Source organism: Carcharodon carcharias, chromosome 11 (genome assembly GCF_017639515.1).
Source record: "Carcharodon carcharias isolate sCarCar2 chromosome 11, sCarCar2.pri, whole genome shotgun sequence".
NCBI lineage: Eukaryota > Metazoa > Chordata > Chondrichthyes > Lamniformes > Lamnidae > Carcharodon > Carcharodon carcharias.
The window spans coordinates 163,298,945-163,323,174 of record NC_054477.1 but is presented as its reverse complement, the minus strand read 5'-3'; positions in this window follow the sequence as shown (position 1 = coordinate 163,323,174).

Below are 24,230 nucleotides of genomic sequence, written 5' to 3'. Positions count from 1 at the left end.
CCCCCCCCCCCCCCCCCCCCCCCCCCCCCCCCCCCCCCCCCCCCCCCCCCCCCCCCCCCCCCCCCCCCCCCCCCCCCCCCCCCCCCCCCCCCCCCCCCCCCCCCCCCCCCCCCCCCCCCCCCCCCCCCCCCCCCCCCCCCCCCCCCCCCCCCCCCCCCCCCCCCCCCCCCCCCCCCCCCCCCCCCCCCCCCCCCCCCCCCCCCCCCCCCCCCCCCCCCCCCCCCCCCCCCCCCCCCCCCCCCCCCCCCCCCCCCCCCCCCCCCCCCCCCCCCCCCCCCCCCCCCCCCCCCCCCCCCCCCCCCCCCCCCCCCCCCCCCCCCCCCCCCCCCCCCCCCCCCCCCCCCCCCCCCCCCCCCCCCCCCCCCCCCCCCCCCCCCCCCCCCCCCCCCCCCCCCCCCCCCCCCCCCCCCCCCCCCCCCCCCCCCCCCCCCCCCCCCCCCCCCCCCCCCCCCCCCCCCCCCCCCCCCCCCCCCCCCCCCCCCCCCCCCCCCCCCCCCCCCCCCCCCCCCCCCCCCCCCCCCCCCCCCCCCCCCCCCCCCCCCCCCCCCCCCCCCCCCCCCCCCCCCCCCCCCCCCCCCCCCCCCCCCCCCCCCCCCCCCCCCCCCCCCCCCCCCCCCCCCCCCCCCCCCCCCCCCCCCCCCCCCCCCCCCCCCCCCCCCCCCCCCCCCCCCCCCCCCCCCCCCCCCCCCCCCCCCCCCCCCCCCCCCCCCCCCCCCCCCCCCCCCCCCCCCCCCCCCCCCCCCCCCCCCCCCCCCCCCCCCCCCCCCCCCCCCCCCCCCCCCCCCCCCCCCCCCCCCCCCCCCCCCCCCCCCCCCCCCCCCCCCCCCCCCCCCCCCCCCCCCCCCCCCCCCCCCCCCCCCCCCCCCCCCCCCCCCCCCCCCCCCCCCCCCCCCCCCCCCCCCCCCCCCCCCCCCCCCCCCCCCCCCCCCCCCCCCCCCCCCCCCCCCCCCCCCCCCCCCCCCCCCCCCCCCCCCCCCCCCCCCCCCCCCCCCCCCCCCCCCCCCCCCCCCCCCCCCCCCCCCCCCCCCCCCCCCCCCCCCCCCCCCCCCCCCCCCCCCCCCCCCCCCCCCCCCCCCCCCCCCCCCCCCCCCCCCCCCCCCCCCCCCCCCCCCCCCCCCCCCCCCCCCCCCCCCCCCCCCCCCCCCCCCCCCCCCCCCCCCCCCCCCCCCCCCCCCCCCCCCCCCCCCCCCCCCCCCCCCCCCCCCCCCCCCCCCCCCCCCCCCCCCCCCCCCCCCCCCCCCCCCCCCCCCCCCCCCCCCCCCCCCCCCCCCCCCCCCCCCCCCCCCCCCCCCCCCCCCCCCCCCCCCCCCCCCCCCCCCCCCCCCCCCCCCCCCCCCCCCCCCCCCCCCCCCCCCCCCCCCCCCCCCCCCCCCCCCCCCCCCCCCCCCCCCCCCCCCCCCCCCCCCCCCCCCCCCCCCCCCCCCCCCCCCCCCCCCCCCCCCCCCCCCCCCCCCCCCCCCCCCCCCCCCCCCCCCCCCCCCCCCCCCCCCCCCCCCCCCCCCCCCCCCCCCCCCCCCCCCCCCCCCCCCCCCCCCCCCCCCCCCCCCCCCCCCCCCCCCCCCCCCCCCCCCCCCCCCCCCCCCCCCCCCCCCCCCCCCCCCCCCCCCCCCCCCCCCCCCCCCCCCCCCCCCCCCCCCCCCCCCCCCCCCCCCCCCCCCCCCCCCCCCCCCCCCCCCCCCCCCCCCCCCCCCCCCCCCCCCCCCCCCCCCCCCCCCCCCCCCCCCCCCCCCCCCCCCCCCCCCCCCCCCCCCCCCCCCCCCCCCCCCCCCCCCCCCCCCCCCCCCCCCCCCCCCCCCCCCCCCCCCCCCCCCCCCCCCCCCCCCCCCCCCCCCCCCCCCCCCCCCCCCCCCCCCCCCCCCCCCCCCCCCCCCCCCCCCCCCCCCCCCCCCCCCCCCCCCCCCCCCCCCCCCCCCCCCCCCCCCCCCCCCCCCCCCCCCCCCCCCCCCCCCCCCCCCCCCCCCCCCCCCCCCCCCCCCCCCCCCCCCCCCCCCCCCCCCCCCCCCCCCCCCCCCCCCCCCCCCCCCCCCCCCCCCCCCCCCCCCCCCCCCCCCCCCCCCCCCCCCCCCCCCCCCCCCCACCCCCCCCCCCCCCCCCCCCCCCCCCCCCCCCCCCCCCCCCCCCCCCCCCCCCCCCCCCCCCCCCCCCCCCCCCCCCCCCCCCCCCCCCCCCCCCCCCCCCCCCCCCCCCCCCCCCCCCCCCCCCCCCCCCCCCCCCCCCCCCCCCCCCCCCCCCCAGCCCCCCCCCCCCCCCCTCCCCACCCCACAGCCCTGACAGTGCAGCTCTCCCTCAGTACTGACCCTCTGACAGTACAGCTCTCCCTCAGTACTGACCCACGGACAGTACAGCACTCCCTCAGTACTGACCCTCTGACAGTGCAGCGCTCCCTCAGTACTGACTCTCTGACAGTGCAGCACTCCCTCAGTACTGACCCTCTGACAGTGAAGCACTCCCTCAGTACAGACCCTCTGACAGTTCAGCACTCCCTCAGTACTGACCCTCTGACAGTGCAGCGCTCCCTCAGTACTGATCCTCTGACAGTGCAGCACTCCCTCAGTACTGACCCTCTGACAGTGCAGCGATCCCTCAGTACTGACCCTCTGACAGTGCAGCGCTGCCTCAGTAAGGACCCTCTGACAGTACAGCGCTCCCTCAGTACTGACACTCCGACAGTACAGCGCTCCCTCAATACTGACCCTCTGACAGTGCAGCACTCCCTCAGTACTGACCCTCCGACAGTGCAGTGCTCCCTCAGTACTAACCCTCTGATAATGCATCACTACCTCAGTACTGACCCTCTGACAGTGCAGCAATCCCTCAGTACTGACCCTCTGACAGTGCAGCACTCCCTCGGTACTGACCCTCTGACAGTACAGCTCTCCCTCAGTACTGACCCTCTGACAGTGCAGCACTCCCTCAGTACTGACCCTCTGATAGTGCAGCACCCCCTCAGTACTGACTCTCTGACAGTGCAGCTCTCCCTCAGTACTGACCCTCTGACAATACAGCTCTCGCTCAGTACTGACCCTCTGACAGTACAGCGCTCCATCAGTACTGACCCTCCGACAGTGCAGCACTCCCTCAGTACTGACCATCTGACAGTGCAGCACTCCCTCAGTACTGACCCTCTGATAGTGCGGCACTCCCTCAGTACTGACCCTCCGACAGTGCAGTGCTCCCTCAGTACTAACCCTCTGACAATGCATCACTACCTCAGTACTGACCCTCTGACAGTGCAGCAATCCCTCAGTACTAACCCTCTGACAGTGCAGCACTCCCTCGGTACGGACCCTCTGACAGTACAGCTCTCCCTCAGTACTGAACCTCTGACAGTGCAGCACTCCCTCAGTACTGACCCTCTGATAGTGCAGCACTCCCTCAGTACTGACTCTCTGACAGTGCAGCTCTCCCTCAGTACTGACCCTCTGACAATACAGCTCTCGCTCAGTACTGACCCTCTGACAGTACAGCACTCCCTCAGTACTGACCCTCGGACAGTACAGAGCTCCCTCAATACTGGCCCTCTGACAGTGCAGCACTCCCTCAGTACTGACCCTCTGACAGTGCAGCATTCCCTCAGTACTGACCCTCTGGCAGTGCAGCACTCCCTCAGTACTGACCCTCTGACAGTGTAGCACTCCCTCAGTACTGACCCTCCGACAGTGCAGTGCTCCCACAGTACTAACCCGCTGACAATGCAGCACTCCATCAGTACTGACCCTCTGACAGCGCAGCACTCCCTCAGTACTGACCATCTGACAGTGCAGCTCTCCCTCAGTACTGACCCTCTGATAGTGCAGCACTCCCTCAGTACTGACTCTCTGACAGTGCAGCTCTCCCTCAGTACTGACCCTCTGACAATACAGCTATCGCTCAGTACTGACCCTCTGACAGTACAGCACTCCCTCAGTACTGACCCTCGGACAGTACAGCGCTCCCTCAATACTGGCCCTCTGACAGTGCAGCACTCACTCAGTACTGACCCTCTGACAGTGCAGAATTCCCTCAGTACTGACCCTCGGGCAGTGCAGCACTCCCTCAGTACTGACCCTCTGACAGTGTAGCACTCCCTCAGTACTGACCCTCCGACAGTGCAGTGCTCCCTCAGTACTAACCCGCTGACAATGCAGCACTCCCTCAGTACTGACCCTCTGACAGCGCAGCACTACCTCAGGACTGACCCTCTGACAGTGCAGCTCTCCCTCAGTACTGACCCTCTGACAGTACAGCACTCCCTCAGTACTGACCCTCTGACAGTACAGCTATCGCTCAGTACTGACCCTCTGACAGTACAGCACTCCCTCAGTACTGACCCTCGGACAGTACAGCGCTCCCTCAATACTGGCCCTCTGACAGTGCAGCACTCACTCAGTACTGACCCTCTGACAGTGCAGAATTACCTCAGTACTGACCCTCGGGCAGTGCAGCACTCCCTCAGTACTGACCCTCTGACAGTGTAGCACTCCCTCAGTACTGACCCTCCGACAGTGCAGTGCTCCCTCAGTACTAACCCGCTGACAATGCAGCACTCCCTCAGTACTGACCCTCTGACAGCCCAGCACTACCTCAGGACTGACCCTCTGACAGTGCAGCTCTCCCTCAGTATTGACCCTCTGACAGTACAGCTCTCCCTCAGTACTGACCCTCTGACAGTACAGCTCTCCCTCAGTACTGACACTCTGACAGTGCAGCTCTCCCTCAGTACTGACCCTCTGACAGTACAGCACTCCCTCAGTACTGACCCTCTGACAGTACAGCACTCCCTCAGTACTGACCCTCTGACAGTACAGCACTCCCTCAGTACTGACCCTCTGACAGTACAGCACTCCCTCAGTACTGACCCTCTGACAGTGCAGCTCTCCCTCAGTACTGACCCTCTGACAGTACAGCTCTCCCTCAGTACTGACCCACGGACAGTACAGCACTCCCTCAGTACTGACCCTCTGACAGTGCAGCGCTCCCTCAGTACTGACTCTCTGACAGTGCAGCACTCCCTCAGTACTGACCCTCTGACAGTGAAGCACTCCCTCAGTACAGACCCTCTGACAGTTCAGCACTCCCTCAGTACTGACCCTCTGACAGTGCAGCGCTCCCTCAGTACTGATCCTCTGACAGTGCAGCACTCCCTCAGTACTGACCCTCTGACAGTGCAGCGAACCCTCAGTACTGACCCTCTGACAGTGCAGCGCTGCCTCAGTAAGGACCCTCTGACAGTACAGCGCTCCCTCAGTACTGACACTCCGACAGTACAGCGCTCCCTCAATACTGACCCTCTGACAGTGCAGCACTCCCTCAGTACTGACCCTATGACAGTGAGGCACTCCCTCAGAACTGACCCTCTGACAGTGCAGGAATCCCTCAGTACTGACCCTCTGACAGTACAGCAATCCCTCAGTACTGACCCTCTGACAGTGCAGCACTCCCTCAGTACTGACCATCTGACAGTGCAGCACTCCCTCAGTACTGACCCTCTGATAGTGCGGCACTCCCTCAGTACTGACCCTCCGACAGTGCAGTGCTCCCTCAGTACTAACCCTCTGATAATGCATCACTACCTCAGTACTGACCCTCTGACAGTGCAGCAATCCCTCAGTACTGACCCTCTGACAGTGCAGCACTCCCTCGGTACTGACCCTCTGACAGTACAGCTCTCCCTCAGTACTGACCCTCTGACAGTGCAGCACTCCCTCAGTACTGACCCTCTGATAGTGCAGCACTCCCTCAGTACTGACTCTCTGACAGTGCAGCTCTCCCTCAGTACTGACCCTCTGACAATACAGCTCTCGCTCAGTACTGACCCTCTGACAGTACAGCGCTCCATCAGTACTGACCCTCCGACAGTGCAGCACTCCCTCAGTACTGACCATCTGACAGTGCAGCACTCCCTCAGTACTGACCCTCTGATAGTGCGGCACTCCCTCAGTACTGACCCTCCGACAGTGCAGTGCTCCCTCAGTACTAACCCTCTGACAATGCATCACTACCTCAGTACTGACCCTCTGACAGTGCAGCAATCCCTCAGTACTAACCCTCTGACAGTGCAGCACTCCCTCGGTACGGACCCTCTGACAGTACAGCTCTCCCTCAGTACTGACCCTCTGACAGTGCAGCACTCCCTCAGTACTGACCCTCTGATAGTGCAGCACTCCCTCAGTACTGACTCTCTGACAGTGCAGCTCTCCCTCAGTACTGACCCTCTGACAATACAGCTCTCGCTCAGTACTGACCCTCTGACAGTACAGCGCTCCCTCAGTACTGACCCTCGGACAGTACAGAGCTCCCTCAATACTGGCCCTCTGACAGTGCAGCACTCCCTCAGTACTGACCCTCTGACAGTGCAGCATTCCCTCAGTACTGACCCTCTGGCAGTGCAGCACTCCCTCAGTACTGACCCTCTGACAGTGTAGCACTCCCTCAGTACTGACCCTCCGACAGTGCAGTGCTCCCACAGTACTAACCCGCTGACAATGCAGCACTCCATCAGTACTGACCCTCTGACAGCGCAGCACTCCCTCAGTACTGACCATCTGACAGTGCAGCTCTCCCTCAGTACTGACCCTCTGATAGTGCAGCACTCCCTCAGTACTGACTCTCTGACAGTGCAGCTCTCCCTCAGTACTGACCCTCTGACAATACAGCTATCGCTCAGTACTGACCCTCTGACAGTACAGCGCTCCCTCAGTACTGACCCTCGGACAGTACAGCGCTCCCTCAATACTGGCCCTCTGACAGTGCAGCACTCACTCAGTACTGACCCTCTGACAGTGCAGAATTCCCTCAGTACTGACCCTCGGGCAGTGCAGCACTCCCTCAGTACTGACCCTCTGACAGTGTAGCACTCCCTCAGTACTGACCCTCCGACAGTGCAGTGCTCCCTCAGTACTAACCCGCTGACAATGCAGCACTCCCTCAGTACTGACCCTCTGACAGCGCAGCACTACCTCAGGACTGACCCTCTGACAGTGCAGCTCTCCCTCAGTACTGACCCTCTGACAGTACAGCTCTCCCTCAGTACTGACCCTCTGACAGTACAGCTCTCCCTCAGTACTGACACTCTGACAGTGCAGCTCTCCCTCAGTACTGACCCTCTGACAGTACAGCACTCCCTCAGTACTGACCCTCTGACAGTACAGCACTCCCTCAGTACTGACCCTCTGACAGTACAGCACTCCCTCAGTACTGACCCTCTGACAGTACAGCACTCCCTCAGTACTGACCCTCTGACAGTGCAGCTCTCCCTCAGTACTGACCCTCTGACAGTACAGCACTCCCTCAGTACTGACCCTCTGACAGTACAGCTATCGCTCAGTACTGACCCTCTGACAGTACAGCGCTCCCTCAGTACTGACCCTCGGACAGTACAGCGCTCCCTCAATACTGGCCCTCTGACAGTGCAGCACTCACTCAGTACTGACCCTCTGACAGTGCAGAATTACCTCAGTACTGACCCTCGGGCAGTGCAGCACTCCCTCAGTACTGACCCTCTGACAGTGTAGCACTCCCTCAGTACTGACCCTCCGACAGTGCAGTGCTCCCTCAGTACTAACCCGCTGACAATGCAGCACTCTCTCAGTACTGACCCTCTGACAGCCCAGCACTACCTCAGGACTGACCCTCTGACAGTGCAGCTCTCCCTCAGTATTGACCCTCTGACAGTACAGCTCTCCCTCAGTACTGACCCTCTGACAGTACAGCTCTCCCTCAGTACTGACACTCTGACAGTGCAGCTCTCCCTCAGTACTGACCCTCTGACAGTACAGCACTCCCTCAGTACTGACCCTCTGACAGTACAGCACTCCCTCAGTACTGACCCTCTGACAGTACAGCACTCCCTCAGTATTGACACTCTGACAGTGCAGCTCTCCCTCAGTACTGACCCTCTGACAGTACAGCACTCCCTCAGTACCGACCCTCTGACAGTACAGCACTCCCTCAGTACTGACCCTCTGACAGTGCAGCTCTCCCTCAGTACTGACCCTCTGACAGAGCAGCTCTCCCTCAGTACTGACCCACTGACAGTACAGCACTCCCTCAGTACTGACCCTCTGACAGTGCAGCTCTCCCTCAGTACTGACCCTCTGACAGTGCAGCACTCCCTCAGTACTGACCCTCTGACAGTACAGCACTCATTCAGTACTGACACTCAGACAGTGCAGCACTCCCTCAGTACTGACGCTCTGACAGTACAGCACTCCCTCAGTACTGACCCTCGGACAGTACAGCTCTCCCTCAGTACTGACCCTCTGACAGTACAGCACTCCCTCAGTACTGACCCTCTGACAGTACAGGATTCTCTCAGTACTGACCCTCTGACAGTGCGGCTCTCCTTCAGTACTGACCCTCCGACAGTGCAGCACTCCCTCAGTACTGACCCTCTGACAGTACAGCATTCCCTCAGTACTGACCCTCTGACAGTGCGGCTCTCCCTCAGTACTGACCCTCTGACAGTGTGGCACTCCCTCAGTACTGACCCTCTGACAGTGCGGCACTCCCTCAGTACTGACCCTCTGACATTGCAGCACTCCCTCAGTATTGACCCTCTGACGGTGCAGCACTCCCTCAGTACTGACCCTCTGACATTGCAGCAATCCCTCAGTACTGACCCTCTGACAGTGCATCACTCCCTCAGTACTGACACTCTGACAGTGCAGCACTCCCTCAGTACTGACCCTCTGACAGTGCAGCACTCCCTCAGTACTGACCCTCTGACAGTGCAGCACTCCCTCAGAACTGACCCTCTGACAGTGCAGCACTCCCTTAGTACTGACGCTCTGACAGTGAAGCACTCGCTCAGTACTGACCCTCTGACAGTGCGGCACTCACTCAGCACTGACACTCTGACAGTGCAGCACTCACTCAGTACTGACCATCTGACAGTGCAGCACTCCCACAGTACTGACCCTCTGATAGTGCGGCACTCCCTCAGTACTGAACCTCCGACAGTGCAGTGCTCCCTCAGTACTAACCCTCTGACAAAGCAGCACTAACTCAGTACTGACCCTCTGACAGTGCAGCAATCCCTCAGTACTGACCCTCTGACAGTGCAGCTCTCCCTCAGTACTGACCCTCTGACAGTACAGCACTCCCTCAGTACTGACCCTCTGACAGTGCAGCACTCCCTCAGTACTGACCCTCTGATAGTGCAGCACTCCCTCAGTACTGACTCTCTGACAGTGCAGCTCTCCCTCATTACTGACCCTCTGACAATACAGCTCTCGCTCAGTACTGACCCTCTGACAGTGCAGTGCTCCCTCAGTACTAACCCTCTGACAATGCATCTCTACCTCAGTACTGACCCTCTGACAGTGCAGCAATCCCTCAGTACTGACCCTCTGATAGTGCAGCACTCCCTCAGTACTGACCCTCTGACAGTACAGCTCGCCCTCAGTGCTGACCCTCTGACAGTACAGCACTCCATCAGTAGTGACCCTCTGGCAGTGCAGCACTGCCTCAGTACTGACCCTCTGACAGTGTAGCACTCCCTCAGTACTGACCCTCCGACAGTGCAGTGCTCCCTCAGTACTAACCCGCTGACAATGCAGCACTCCCTCAGTACTGACCCTCTGAAAGCGCAGCACTACCTCAGGACTGACCCTCTGACAGTGCAGCTCTCCCTCAGTACTGACCCTCTGACAGTACAGCTCTCCCTCAGTACTGACACTCTGACAGTACAGCTCGCCCTCAGTGCTGACCCTCTGACAGTACAGCACTCCCTCAGTACTGACCCTCTGACAGTGCTGCTCTCCCTCAGTACTGACACTCTGACAGTGCAGCTCTCCCTCAGTACTGACCCTCTGACAGTACAGCACTCCCTCAGTACTGACACTCTGACAGTACAGCACTCCCTCAGTACTGACCCTCTGACAGTGCAGCTCTCCCTCAGTACTGACCCTCTGAAAGTACAGCACTCCCTCAGTACTGACCCTCTGACAGTGCAGCTCTCCCTCAGTACTGACCCTCTGACAGTACAGCACTCATTCAGTACTGACCCTCAGACAGTGCAGCACTCCCTCAGTACTGACGCTCTGACAGTACAGCACTCCCTCAGTACTGACCCTCGGACAGTACAGCTCTCCCTCAGTACTGACCCTCTGACAGTGCAGCACTCCCTCAGTACTGACCCTCTGACAGTACAGCATTCCCTCAGTACTGACCCTCTGACAGTGCGGCTCTCCCTCAGTAGTGACCCTCTGACAGTGTGGCACTCCCTCAGTACTGACCCTCTGACAGTGCGGCACTCCCTCAGTACTGAACCTCTGACAGTGCAGCACTCCCTCAGTACTGACCCTCTGACATTGCAGCACTCCCTCAGTATTGACCCTCTGACAGTGCAGCACTCCCTCAGCACTGACCCTCTGACATTGCAACAATCCCTCAGTACTGACCCACTGACAGTGCATCACTCCCTCAGTACTGACCCTCTGACAGTGCAGCACACCCTCAGTACTGACCCTCTGACAGTGCAGCACTCCCTCAGTACTGACCCTCTGACAGTGCAGCACTCCCTCAGTACTGACGCTCTGACAGTGAAGCACTCCCTCAGTACTGACCCTCTGACAGTGCGGTACTCACTCAGCACTGACTCTCTGACAGTGCAGCACTCACTCAGTACTGACCATCTGACAGTGCAGCACTCCCTCAGTACTGACCCTCTGATAGTGCGGCACTCCCTCAGTACTGAACCTCCGACAGTGCAGTGCTCCCTCAGTACTAACCCTCTGACAAAGCAGCACTACCTCAGTACTGACCCTCTGACAGTGCAGCAATCCCTCAGCACTGACCCTCTGACAGTGCAGCTCTCCCTCAGTACTGACCCTCTGACAGTGCAGCACTCCCTCAGTACTGACCCTCTGATAGTGCAGCACTCCCTCAGTACTGACTCTCTGACAGTGCAGCTCTCCCTCACTACTGCCCCTCTGACAATACAGCTCTCGCTCAGTACTGACCCTCTGACAGTGCAGTGCTCCCTCAGTACTAACCCTCTGACAATGCATCTCTACCTCAGTACTGACCCTCTGACAGTGCAGCAATCCCTCAGTACTGACCCTCTGACAGTGCAGCACTCCCTCGGTACTTACCCTCTGACAGTACAGCTCTCCCTCAGTACTGACCCTCTGACAGTGCAGCACTGCCTCAGTACTGACCCTCTGATAGTGCTGCACTCCCTCAGTACTGACTCTCTGACAGTGCAGCTCTCCCTCAGTACTGACCCTCTGACAATACAGCTCTCGCTCAGTACTGACCCTCTGACAGTACAGCGCTCCCTCAGTACTGACCCTCGGACAGTACAGCGCTCCCTCAATACTGGCCCTCTGACAGTGCAGCACTCCCTCAATACTGACTCTCTGACAGTGCAGCATTCCCTCAGTACTGACCCTCTGGCAGTGCAGCACTCCCTCAGTACTGACCCTCTGACAGTGTAGCACTCCCTCAGTACTGACCCTCCGACAGTGCAGTTCTCCCTCAGTACTAACCCGCTGACAATGCAGCACTCCATCAGTACTGACCCTCTGGCAGCGCAGCACTCCCTCAGTACTGACCCTCTGACAGTGCAGCTCTCCCTCAGTACTGACCCTCTGATAGTGCAGCACTCCCTCAGTACTGACTCTCTGACAGTGCAGCTCTCCCTCAGTACTGACCCTCTGACAGTACAGCTCTCGCTCAGTACTGACCCTCTGACAGTACAGTGCTCCCTCAATACTGGCCCTCTGACAGTGCAGCACTCACTCAGTACTGACCCTCTGACAGTGCAGCATTCCCTCAGTACTGACCCTCTGGCAGTGCAGCACTCCCTCAGTACTGACCCTCTGACAGTGTAGCACTCCATCAGTACTGACCCTCCGACAGTGCAGTGCTCCCTCAGTACTAACCCGCTGACAATGCAGCACTCCCTCAGTACTGACCCTCTGACAGCGCAGCACTACCTCAGGACTGACCCTCTGACAGTGCAGCTCTCCCTCAGTACTGACCCTCTGACAGTACAGCTCTCCCTCAGTACTGACCCTCTGACAGTGCAGCCCTCCCTCAGTACTGACCCTCTGACAGTGCAGCTCTCCCTCAGTACTGACCATCTGACAGTACAGCTCTCCCTCAGTACTGACCCTCTGACAGTACAGCTCTCCCTCAGTACTGACCCTCTGAAAGTAAAGCACTCCCTCAGTACTGACCCTCTGACAGTGCAGCTCTCCCTCCGTACTGACCCTCTGACAGTACAGCACTCCCTCAGTGCTGACCCTCTGAGACTGCAGCTCTCCCTCAGTACTGACCCTCTGACAGTACAGCTCGCCCTCAGTGCTGACCCTCTGACAGTACAGCACTCCCTCAGTACTGACCCTCTGACAGTGCATCTCTCCCTCAGTACTAACCCTCTGACAGTACAGCTCTCCCTCAGTACTGAGCCTATGACAGTACAGCACTCCCTCAGTACTGACCGTCTGACACTACAGGTCTCCCTCAGTACTGACCGTCTGACAGTACAGCACTCCCTCAGTACTGACCCTCTGACAGTGCAGCTCTCCCTCAGTACTGACCCTCTGACAGTACAGCACTCCCTCAGTACTGACCCTCTGACAGTGCAGCACTCCCTCAGCACTGACCCTCTGACAGTGCAGCACTCCCTCAGTACTGACCCTCTGACAGTACAGCACTCACTCAGTACTGACCCTCTGACAGTGCAGCACTCCCTCAGTACTGACCCTCTGACGGTACAGCACTCCCTCAGTACTGACCCTCTGACAGTACAGCACTCACTCAGTACTGACCCTCTGACAGTGCAGCACTCCCTCAGTACTGACCCTCTGACAGTACAGCACTCCCTCAGTACTGGCCCTCTGACAGTACAGCATTCTCTCAGTACTGACCCTCTGACAGTGCGGCTCTCCCTCAGTACTGACCCTCCGACAGTGCAGCACTCCCTCAGTACTGACCCTCTGACAGTACAGCATTCCCTCAGTACTGATCCTCTGACAGTGCGGCTCTCCCTCAGTACTGACCCTCTGAAAGTGCAGCATTCCCTCAGTACTGACCCTCTGGCAGTGCAGCACTCCCTCAGTACTGAACCTCTGACAGTGTAGCACTCCCTCAGTACTGACCCTCTGATAGTGTGGCACTCCCTCAGTACTGACCGTCCGACAGTGCAGTGCTCCCTCAGTACTAACCCTCTGACAATGCAGCACTCCCTCAGTACTGACCCTCTGAGAGTGCAGCACTCCCTCAGTACTGACCCTCTGACAGTGCAGCTCTCCCTCAGTACTGACCCTCTGACGGTACAGCTCTCCCTCAGTACTGACCCTCTGACAGTACAGCTCTCCCTCAGTACTGACCCTCTGACAGTACAGCTCGCCCTCAGTACTGACCCTCTGACAGTACAGCTCTCCCTCAGTACTGACCCTCTGACAGTACAGCTCGCCCTCAGTGCTGACCCTCTGACAGTACAGCACTCCCTCAGTACTGACCCTCTGACAGTGCATCTCTCCCTCAGTACTAACCCTCTGACAGTACAGCTCTCCCTCAGTACTGAGCCTCTGACAGTACAGCACCCCCTCAGTACTGACCCTCTGACACTACAGGTCTCCCTCAGTACTGACCCTCTGACAGTACAGCACTCCCTCAGTACTGACCGTCTGACAGTGCAGCTCTCCCTCAGTACTGACCCTCTGACAGTACAGCACTCCCTCAGTACTGACCCTCTGACAGTGCAGCACTCCCTCAGTACTGACCCTCTGACAGTACAGCACTCACTCAGTACTGACCCTCTGACAGTGCAGCACTCCCTCAGTACTGACCCTCTGACGGTACAGCACGCCCTCAGTACTGACCCTCTGACAGTACAGCACTCACTCAGTACTGACCCTCTGACAGTGCAGCACTCCCTCAGTACTGACCCTCTGACAGTACAGCACTCCCTCAGTACTGACCCTCTGACAGTACAGCATTCTCTCAGTACTGACCCTCTGACAGTGCGGCTCTCCCTCAGTACTGACCCTCCGACAGTGCAGCACTCCCTCAGTACTGACCCTCTGACAGTACAGCATTCCCTCAGTACTGATCCTCTGACAGTGCGGCTCTCCCTCAGTACTGACCCTCTGAAAGTGTGGCACTCCCTCAGTACTGACCCTCTGACAGTGCGGCACTCCCTCAGTACTGACCCTCTGACAGTGCAGCACTCCCTCAGTACTGACCCTCTGACATTGCAGCACAACCTCAGTATTGACCCTCTGACAGTGCAGCACTCCCTCAGTACTGACCATCTGACATTGCAGCAATCCCTCAGTACTGACCCTCTGACAGTGCATCACTCCCTCAGTACTGACCCTCTGACAGTGCAGCACTCCCTCAGTACTGACCCTCTGACAGTGCAGCACTCCCTCAGTACTGACCCTCTGAGAGTGCAGCACTCCCTCACTACTGACCCTCTGACAGTGCAGCACTCCCTCAGTACTGACCCTCTGACAGTGCAGCACTCCCTCAATACTGACCCTCTGACAGTGAAGCACTCCCTCAGTACTGACCCTCTGACAGTGCGGTACTCCCTCAGTACTGACTCTCTGACAGTGCAGCACTCCCTCAGTACTGACCCTCTGACAGTGCAGCACTCCCTCAGTACTGACCCTCTGACAGTGCAGCACCCCCTCAGCACTGACCCTCTGACAGTCCAGCACTCCCTCAGTACTGACCCTCTGACAGTACAGCATTCCCTCAGTACTGACCCTCTGACAGTGCGGCTCTCCCTCAGTACTGACCCTCCAACAGTGCAGCACTCCCTCAGTACTGTCCCTCTGACAGTACAGTATTCCCTAAGTACTGACCCTCTGACAGTGCGGCTCTCCCTCAGTACTGACCCTCTGACAGTGTGGCACTCCCTCAGTACTGACCCTCTGACAGTGCAGCACTCCCTCAGTACTGACCCTCTGACAGTGCAGCACTCCCCCAGTACTGACCCTCTGACAGTGCAGCACTCCCTCAGTACTGACCCTCTGACAGTGCAGCACTCCCTCAGTACTGATCCTCTGACAGTGCAGCACTCCCTCAGTACTGACCCTCTGACATTGCAGCACTCCCTCAGTACTGACCCTCTGACAGTGCAGCACTCCCTCAGTACTGACCCTCTGACAGTGCAGCACTCCCTCAGTACTGACCCTCTGACAGTGCAGCACTCCCTCAGTACTGACCCTCTGACAGTGCAGCACTCCCTCCGTACTGACCCTCTGACAGTGCGGAACTCCCTCAGTACTGACTCTCTGACAGTGCAGCACTCCCTCAGTACTGACCCTCTGACAGTGCAGCACTCCCTCAGTACTGACCTCTGACAGTGCAGCACTCCCGCAGTACCAACCCTATGACAGTGCAGCTCTCCATCAGTACTGACCCTCTGACAGTACAGCTCACCCTCAGTACTGACCCTCTGACAGTACAGCGCTCCCACAGTACTGACCTTCGGACAGTACAGCGCTCCCTCAATACTGACCCTCTGACAGTGCAGCACTCCCTCAGTACTGACCCTCTGACAGTGCAGCATTCCCTCAGTAATGACCCTCTGGCAGTGCAGCACTCCCTCAGTACTGACCCTCTGACAGTGTAGCACTCACTCAGTACTGACCCTCTGATAGTGCGGCACTCCCTCAGTACTGACCCTCCGACTGTGCAGAGCTCCCTCAGTACTAACCCTCTGACAATGCAGCACTCCATCAGTACTGACCCTCTGACAGTGCAGCACTCCCTCAGTACTGACCCTCTGACAGTGCAGCACTCCCTCAGTACTGACCCTCTGACAGTGCATCTCTCCCTCAGTACTAACCCTCTGACAGTACAGCTCTCCCTCAGTACTGAGCCTCTGACAGTACAGCACTCCCTCAGTACTGACCCTCTGACACTACAGGTCTCCCTCAGTACTGACCCTCTGACAGTACAGCACTCCCTCAGTACTGACCCTCTGGCAGTGCAGCTCTCCCTCAGTACTGACCCTCTGACAGTACAGCACTCCCTCAGTACTGACCCTCTGAAAGTGCAGCACTCCCTCAGTACTGACCCTCTGACAGTGCAGCACTCCCTCAGTACTGACCCTCTGACAGTACAGCACTCACTCAGTACTGACCCTCTGACAGTGCAGCACTCCCTCAGTACTGACCCTCTGACGGTACAGCACTCCCTCAGTACTGACCCGCTGACAGTACAGCTCTGCCTCAGTACTGACCCTCTGACAGTACAGCACTCCCTCAGTACTGACCCTCTGACAGTACAGCATTCTCTCAGTACTGACCCTCTGACAGTGCGGCTCTCCCAAAGTACTGACCCTCCGACAGTGCAGCACTCCCTCAGTACTGACCCTCTGACAGTACAGCATTCCCTTAGTACTGATCCTCTGACAGTGCGGCTCTCCCTCAGTACTGACCCTCTGAAACTGTGGCACTCCCTCAGTACTGACCCTCTGACAGTGCGGCACTCCCTCAGTACTGACCCTCTGACAGTGCAGCACTCCCTCAGTACTGACCCTCTGACATTGCAGCACTCCCTCAGTATTGACCCTCTGACAGTGCAGCACTCCCTCAGTACTGACCATCTGACATTGCAGCAATCCCTCAGTACTGACCCTCTGACAGTGCATCACTCCCTCAGTACTGACCCTCTGACAGTGCAGCACTCCCTCAGTACTGACCCTCTGACAGTGCAGCACTCCCTCAGTACTGACCCTCTGAGAGTGCAGCACTCCCTCACTACTGACCCTCTGACAGTGCAGCACTCCCTCAGTACTGACCCTCTGACAGTGCAGCACTGCCTCAATACTGACCCTCTGACAGTGAAGCACTCCATCAGTACTGACCCTCTGACAGTGCGGTACTCCCTCAGTACTGACTCTCTGACAGTGCAGCACTCCCTCAGTACTGACCCTCTGACAGTGCAGCACTCCCTCAGTACTGACCCTCTGACAGTGCAGCACTCCCTCAGTACTGACCCTCTGACAGTGCAGCACTCCCTCAGTACTGAGCCTCTGACAGTGCAGCACTCCCTCAGCACTGACCCTCTGACAGTCCAGCACTCCCTCAGTACTGACCCTCTGACAGTACAGCATTCCCTCAGTACTGACCCTCTGACAGTGCAGCTCTCCCTCAGTACTGACCCTCCGACAGTGCAGCACTCCCTCAGTACTGACCCTCTGACAGTGCAGCACTCCCTCAGTACTGACCCTCTGACAGTGCAGCACTCCCTCAGTACTGACCCTCTGACAGTGCAGCACTCCCTCAGTACTGACCCTCTGACAGTGCGGAACTCCCTCAGTACTGACTCTCTGACAGTGCAGCACTCCCTCAGAACTGACACTCTGACAGTGCAGCACTCCCTCAGTACTGACCCTCTGACAGTGCCGCACTCCCTCAGTACTGACGCTCTGACAGTGCAGCACTCCCTCTGTACTGACCCTCTGACAGTGCAGCTGTCCCTCAGTACTGACCCTCTGACAGTACAGCGCTCCCTCAGTACTGACCCTCGGATAGTGCAGCACTCCCTCAGTACTGACCCTCTGAGAGTGCAGCACTTCCTCAGTACTGATCCCCTGACAGTGCAGCATTCCCTCGGTACTGACCCTCTGACGGTGCGGCACTCCCTCAGTACTGACCCTCTGACAGTGCCGCACTCCCTCAGTACTGACCCTCTGACAGTGCAGCACTCCCTCAGTACTGACCCTATGACATTGCAGCAGTCCCTCAGTACTGACCCTCTGACAGTGCAACACTCCCTAAGTACTGACACTCTGACAGTGCAGCACTCCCTCAGTACTGACCCTCTGACAGTGCAGCACTCCCTCAGTACTGACCTTCCAAGAGTGCGGCACTCCCTCAGAACTGACCCTCTGACAGTGCCGCACTCCCTCAGTACTGACCCTCTGACAGTGCAGCACTCCCTCCGTACTGACCCTCCGACAGTGCGGCACTCCCTCAGTACTGACCCTCTGACAGTGCCGCACTCGCTCAGTACTGACCCTCTGAAAGTGCCGCACTCCCTCAGTAATGACCCTCTGACAGTACAGCACTCCCTCAGTACTGACCCTCTGACAGTGCAGCTCTCCCTCAGTACCGACCCTCTGACAGTGCAGCTCTCCCTCAGTACTGACCCTCTGACAGTACAGCTCTCCCTCAATACTGACCCTCTGACAGTACAGCACTCCCTCAGTACTGACCCTCTGACAGTGCAGCTCTCCCTCAGTTCTGACCCTCTGACAGTACAGCACTCCCTCAGTACTGACCCTCCGACAGTGCGGCTCTCCCTCAGTACTGACCCTCTGACAGTACAGCTCGCCCTCAGTACTGACCCTCTGACAGTACAGCTCTCCCTCAGTACTGACCCTCTGACAGTACAGCTCGCCCTCAGTGCTGACCCTCTGACAGTACAGCACTCCCTCAGTACTGACCCTCTGACAGTGCATCTCTCCCTCAGTACTAACCCTCTGACAGTACAGCTCTCCCTCAGTACTGAGCCTCTGACAGTACAGCACCCCCTCAGTACTGACCCTCTGACACTACAGGTCTCCCTCAGTACTGACCCTCTGACAGTACAGCACTCCCTCAGTACTGACCGTCTGACAGTGCAGCTCTCCCTCAGTACTGACCCTCTGACAGTACAGCACTCCCTCAGTACTGACCCTCTGACAGTGCAGCACTCCCTCAGTACTGACCCTCTGACAGTGCAGCACTCCCTCAGTACTGACCCTCTGACAGTACAGCACTCACTCAGTACTGACCCTCTGACAGTGCAGCACTCCCTCAGTACTGACCCTCTGACGGTACAGCACGCCCTCAGTACTGACCCTCTGACAGTACAGCACTCACTCAGTACTGACCCTCTGACAGTGCAGCACTCCCTCAGTACTGACCCTCTGACAGTACAGCACTCCCTCAGTACTGACCCTCTGACAGTACAGCATTCTCTCAGTACTGACCCTCTGACAGTGCGGCTCTCCCTCAGTACTGACCCTCCGACAGTGCAGCACTCCCTCAGTACTGACCCTCTGACAGTACAGCATTCCCTCAGTACTGATCCTCTGACAGTGCGGCTCTCCCTCAGTACTGACCCTCTGAAAGTGTGGCACTCCCTCAGTACTGACCCTCTGACAGTGCGGCACTCCCTCAGTACTGACCCTCTGACAGTGCAGCACTCCCTCAGTACTGACCCTCTGACATTGCAGCACAACCTCAGTATTGACCCTCTGACAGTGCAGCACTCCCTCAGTACTGACCATCTGACATTGCAGCAATCCCTCAGTACTGACCCTCTGACAGTGCATCACTCCCTCAGTACTGACCCTCTGACAGTGCAGCACTCCCTCAGTACTGACCCTCTGACAGTGCAGCACTCCCTCAGTACTGACCCTCTGAGAGTGCAGCACTCCCTCACTACTGACCCTCTGACAGTGCAGCACTCCCTCAGTACTGACCCTCTGACAGTGCAGCACTCCCTCAATACTGACCCTCTGACAGTGAAGCACTCCCTCAGTACTGACCCTCTGACAGTGCGGTACTCCCTCAGTACTGACTCTCTGACAGTGCAGCACTCCCTCAGTACTGACCCTCTGACAGTGCAGCACTCCCTCAGCACTGACCCTCTGACAGTGCAGCACTCCCTCAGTACTGACCCTCTGACAGTGCAGCACTCCCTTAGTACTGAGCCTCTGACAGTGCAGCACTCCCTCAGCACTGACCCTCTGACAGTCCAGCACTCCCTCAGTACTGACCCTCTGACAGTACAGCATTCCCTCAGTACTGACCCTCTGACAGTGCGGCTCTCCCTCAGTACTGACCCTCCAACAGTGCAGCACTCCCTCAGTACTGTCCCTCTGACAGTACAGTATTCCCTAAGTACTGACCCTCTGACAGTGCGGCTCTCCCTCAGTACTGACCCTCTGACAGTGTGGCACTCCCTCAGTACTGACCCTCTGACAGTGCAGCACTCCCTCAGTACTGACCCTCTGACAGTGCAGCACTCCCCCAGTACTGACCCTCTGACAGTGCAGCACTCCCTCAGTACTGACCCTCTGACAGTGCAGCACTCCCTCAGTACTGATCCTCTGACAGTGCAGCACTCCCTCAGTACTGACCCTCTGACATTGCAGCACTCCCTCAGTACTGACCCTCTGACAGTGCAGCACTCCCTCAGTACTGACCCTCTGACAGTGCAGCACTCCCTCAGTACTGACCCTCTGACAGTGCAGCACTCCCTCAGTACTGACCCTCTGACAGTGCAGCACTCCCTCCGTACTGACCCTCTGACAGTGCGGAACTCCCTCAGTACTGACTCTCTGACAGTGCAGCACTCCCTCAGTACTGACCCTCTGACAGTGCAGCACTCCCTCAGTACTGACCTCTGACAGTGCAGCACTCCCGCAGTACCGACCCTATGACAGTGCAGCTCTCCATCAGTACTGACCCTCTGACAGTACAGCTCACCCTCAGTACTGACCCTCTGACAGTACAGCGCTCCCACAGTACTGACATTCGGACAGTACAGCGCTCCCTCAATACTGACCCTCTGACAGTGCAGCACTCCCTCAGTACTGACCCTCTGACAGTGCAGCATTCCCTCAGTAATGACCCTCTGGCAGTGCAGCACTCCCTCAGTACTGACCCTCTGACAGTGTAGCACTCACTCAGTACTGACCCTCTGATAGTGCGGCACTCCCTCAGTACTGACCCTCCGACTGTGCAGAGCTCCCTCAGTACTAACCCTCTGACAATGCAGCACTCCATCAGTACTGACCCTCTGACAGTGCAGCACTCCCTCAGTACTGACCCTCTGACAGTGCAGCACTCCCTCAGTACTGACCCTCTGACAGTGCAGCACTCCCTCAGTACTGACCCTCTGACAGTGCAGCACTCCCTCAGTACTGACCTCCAACTTTGCAGCACTCCCTCAGTACTGACCCTCTGACAGTGCAGCACTCCCTCAGTACTGACCCTCTGACAGTGCAGCACTCCCTCAGTACTGACCCTCTGACAGTGCAGCACTCCCTCAGTACTGACCCTCTGACAGTGCAGCACTCCCTCAGTACTGACCCTCTGACAGTGCAGCACTCCCTCAGTACTGACCCTCTGACAGTGCAGCACTCCCTCAGTACTGACCCTCTGACAGTGCAGCACTCCCTCAGTACTGACCCTCTGACAGTGCAGCACTCCCTCAGTACTGACCCTCTGACAGTGCAGCACTCCCTCAGTACTGACCCTCTGACAGTGCAGCACTCCCTCAGTACTGACCCTCTGACAGTGCAGCACTCCCTCAGTACTGACCCTCTGACAGTGCAGCACTCCCTCAGTACTGACCCTCTGACAGTGCAGCACTCCCTCAGTACTGACCCTCTGACAGTGCAGCACTCCCTCAGTACTGACCCTCTGACAGTGCAGCACTCCCTCAGTACTGACCCTCTGACAGTGCAGCACTCCCTCAGTACTGACCCTCTGACAGTGCAGCACTCCCTCAGTACTGACCCTCTGACAGTGCAGCACTCCCTCAGTACTGACCCTCTGACAGTGCAGCACTCCCTCAGTACTGACCCTCTGACAGTGCAGCACTCCCTCAGTACTGACCCTCTGACAGTGCAGCACTCCCTCAGTACTGACCCTCTGACAGTGCAGCACTCCCTCAGTACTGACCCTCTGACAGTGCAGCACTCCCTCAGTACTGACCCTCTGACAGTGCAGCACTCCCTCAGTACTGACCCTCTGACAGTGCAGCACTCCCTCAGTACTGACCCTCTGACAGTGCAGCACTCCCTCAGTACTGACCCTCTGACAGTGCAGCACTCCCTCAGTACTGACCCTCTGACAGTGCAGCACTCCCTCAGTACTGACCCTCTGACAGTGCAGCACTCCCTCAGTACTGACCCTCTGACAGTGCAGCACTCCCTCAGTACTGACCCTCTGACAGTGCAGCACTCCCTCAGTACTGACCCTCTGACAGTGCAGCACTCCCTCAGTACTGACCCTCTGACAGTGCAGCACTCCCTCAGTACTGACCCTCTGACAGTGCAGCACTCCCTCAGTACTGACCCTCTGACAGTGCAGCACTCCCTCAGTACTGACCCTCTGACAGTGCAGCACTCCTCAGTACTGACCCTCTGACAGTGCAGCACTCCCTCAGTACTGACCCTCTGACAGTGCAGCACTCCCTCAGTACTGACCCTCTGACAGTGCAGCACTCCCTCAGTACTGACCCTCTGACAGTGCAGCACTCCCTCAGTACTGACCCTCTGACAGTGCAGCACTCCCTCAGTACTGACCTCTGACAGTGCAGCACTCCCTCAGTACTGACCCTCTGACAGTGCAGCACTCCCTCAGTACTGACCCTCTGACAGTGCAGCACTCCCTCAGTACTGACCCTCTGACAGTGCAGCACTCCCTCAGTACTGACCCTCTGACAGTGCAGCACTCCCTCAGTACTGACCCTCTGACAGTGCAGCACTCCCTCAGTACTGACCCTCTGACAGTGCAGCACTCCCTCAGTACTGACCCTCTGACAGTGCAGCACTCCCTCAGTACTGACCCTCTGACAGTGCAGCACTCCCTCAGTACTGACCCTCTGACAGTGCAGCACTCCCTCAGTACTGACCCTCTGACAGTGCAGCACTCCCTCAGTACTGACCCTCTGACAGTGCAGCACTCCCTCAGTACTGACCCTCTGACAGTGCAGCACTCCCTCAGTACTGACCCTCTGACAGTGCAGCACTCCCTCAGTACTGACCCTCTGACAGTGCAGCACTCCCTCAGTACTGACCCTCTGACAGTGCAGCACTCCCTCAGTACTGACCCTCTGACAGTGCAGCACTCCCTCAGTACTGACCCTCTGACAGTGCAGCACTCCCTCAGTACTGACCCTCTGACAGTGCAGCACTCCCTCAGTACTGACCCTCTGACAGTGCAGCACTCCCTCAGTACTGACCCTCTGACAGTGCAGCACTCCCTCAGTACTGACCCTCTGACAGTGCAGCACTCCCTCAGTACTGACCCTCTGACAGTGCAGCACTCCCTCAGTACTGACCCTCTGACAGTGCAGCACTCCCTCAGTACTGACCCTCTGACAGTGCAGCACTCCCTCAGTACTGACCCTCTGACAGTGCAGCACTCCCTCAGTACTGACCCTCTGACAGTGCAGCACTCCCTCAGTACTGACCCTCTGACAGTGCAGCACTCCCTCAGTACTGACCCTCTGACAGTGCAGCACTCCCTCAGTACTGACCCTCTGACAGTGCAGCACTCCCTCAGTACTGACCCTCTGACAGTGCAGCACTCCCTCAGTACTGACCCTCTGACAGTGCAGCACTCCCTCAGTACTGACCCTCTGACAGTGCAGCACTCCCTCAGTACTGACCCTCTGACAGTGCAGCACTCCCTCAGTACTGACCCTCTGACAGTGCAGCACTCCCTCAGTACTGACCCTCTGACAGTGCAGCACTCCCTCAGTACTGACCCTCTGACAGTGCAGCACTCCCTCAGTACTGACCCTCTGACAGTGCAGCACTCCCTCAGTACTGACCCTCTGACAGTGCAGCACTCCCTCAGTACTGACCTCTGACAGTGCAGCACTCCCTCAGTACTGACCCTCTGACAGTGCAGCACTCCCTCAGTACTGACCCTCTGACAGTGCAGCACTCCCTCAGTACTGACCCTCTGACAGTGCAGCACTCCCTCAGTACTGACCCTCTGACAGTGCAGCACTCCCTCAGTACTGACCCTCTGACAGTGCAGCACTCCCTCAGTACTGACCCTCTGACAGTGCAGCACTCCCTCAGTACTGACCCTCTGACAGTGCAGCACTCCCTCAGTACTGACCCTCTGACAGTGCAGCACTCCCTCAGTACTGACCCTCTGACAGTGCAGCACTCCCTCAGTACTGACCTCTGACAGTGCAGCACTCCCTCAGTACTGACCCTCTGACAGTGCAGCACTCCCTCAGTACTGACCCTCTGACAGTGCAGCACTCCCTCAGTACTGACCCTCTGACAGTGCAGCACTCCCTCAGTACTGACCCTCTGACAGTGCAGCACTCCCTCAGTACTGACCCTCTGACAGTGCAGCACTCCCTCAGTACTGACCCTCTGACAGTGCAGCACTCCCTCAGTACTGACCCTCTGACAGTGCAGCACTCCCTCAGTACTGACCCTCTGACAGTGCAGCACTCCCTCAGTACTGACCCTCTGACAGTGCAGCACTCCCTCAGTACTGACCCTCTGACAGTGCAGCACTCCCTCAGTA